This window comes from Montipora capricornis, chromosome 4 (genome assembly GCF_036669925.1).
Source record: "Montipora capricornis isolate CH-2021 chromosome 4, ASM3666992v2, whole genome shotgun sequence".
Taxonomy (NCBI): Eukaryota; Metazoa; Cnidaria; class Anthozoa; order Scleractinia; family Acroporidae; genus Montipora; species Montipora capricornis.
The window spans coordinates 15,147,566-15,149,276 of record NC_090886.1 but is presented as its reverse complement, the minus strand read 5'-3'; the positions used below and the strand labels follow the sequence as shown (position 1 = coordinate 15,149,276).

The 1,711-nt window shown below is 34.4% G+C and overlaps 1 long non-coding RNA gene across 1 annotated transcript in view; it reads left to right on the top strand.

The window, feature by feature from the left end:
* The window catches only part of LOC138044502 (uncharacterized), a 1,974-nt gene extending 263 nt beyond the window's left edge, over nt 1-1,711 (top strand). The window contains exon 2 of the long non-coding RNA XR_011131445.1: nt 525-1,711. This is a non-coding gene — a long non-coding RNA (uncharacterized lncRNA). The remainder of the gene's footprint in view (nt 1-524) is intronic.

Genomic DNA, 1,711 nt, shown 5'->3' with positions numbered 1-1,711 from the left:
TTGCCACCGGGTACAAAAAGTTACTGTAATGTGCAGAAAGGAGGATTTCTAAAGTTTCCGTTGATGTGTGAATTGGCTTGTACCAGGTGGCAAGGAAATGGCAATATTGTTCAACGTGAAGGTTATTTTTTTCTGCGTTACACCTTACGATCGGCACCTCTACACGAATGATCAATGATTCGATCAGATATGAATTTGATTTTGAAAGTGATTGTCTCATTGGGAACGTAACCCTAGTATCAAATATTTTAAATAGCTGCTTTTAAGGTCATTTATATTCCCTTTTCTGGTGAAGGTCTAAGTTATTATACTTTTTAGCAGTCACAACTCAACGATCCTTGCGTTCAAGTAGTTACCAAGTTATGGATTTGCAATCAATTTGAGTTTAAAATCAAAATCCATGTTAGTTAAAATAATGTTTGGAAGAACAAAAGTGTAGGTACAGATGTATATAGGTATCTATAGATTGAGGTTTTTTTTACTATTGTTTTCTGGAAGCATTAATGATGTAATTTTGGTTTTAGGGGACTGTCATGTGTTGTTGGATCAAGGAAATTCTGTTTTGAGTCAAGTATGGTTGACAGTGGATAGTTGTTCCTGAAAAGGCTGAAAATAAGCTTTATTGCCTTGGACTTTTTTTGCTTACACCCCACATGTTTGTTCTTTTCTTACATGGCAAAATTTATTAATATATTATGTGATTTGGAGCTGCAGCTAGAAACAGTGTCCCATGCATAAGGTCTCATTGGGGTTGATGGCAATAAAACAATTTTGGTGAAAAGTATGTTTAGAGTTTTTATCATAACTTCTCATCTTGGTCCTGCTGGACTTTAAACATGCTCTACCATTTTGCACAAGGAACTTGTCAATCAACCGTTACCTTTTGGTGTATTTGCAATATGATATTTTGGATGGCAATTGAATTATTTTTCTTATCCCTTATGTGTAGATATCCTATGTCTGTCACATAGTTAGTTTTAAGCTTTTGTTTCCTGTAGTGTATCTTTATTATAGTTAGCACATGACCCCACAAGCATGTGTTATTGCTTTAATATTGATTGTGTTTGAATAAAGGATATTGTTGTCTTGTCTTGTAGATAATGCAAAACAGCCTCAGTTGTATTTGCATTATTTCTGAATGTTACTTTTAAAGGGCAAACCATTAAAAAGTGTACAAAGTTTGCAGGAGTTCAGGAAAAATATTCAAAATATTCATTGATTTGAAGTTCCTGAAGCAGGTAAATCTTGAAGAGTTTACGCAACCATATTTGGAATATACGACATTTCTTTTTGGGAATGTTCAAGTCCACATAATTCATTTTCTTTATGTTGAGAAGTACTGTACGACCGTTGACTCCATGGGGTTCCCCATTGACGGGTAAAATCGTCTGGTGTTAGACAGAGCAAAATACTCTGGCTTTAGACAGAGTAAAATACCAAGTATGGCCGGTTTAGGGGTGAAAGGGTTAAAGTGCAATCATTACTTTGACTTTCTTTCTTCAATTGAACCAATACAAAGTGACTAATCATCACCTCCACCATTGCTATACAATGGCTTTGGCTTTTAGAACAAAGTATCAAAGTTGAAGCTGGTGGCTCAAGGAGTAAACTTTGCAAAAAAGTTAGGTTAAAAATACCTTTATGGTATTTGAGTATTTTTGTAGAACAAATTTGCATAATATCATTAAAGTCATTAAATCAATGAGAATCC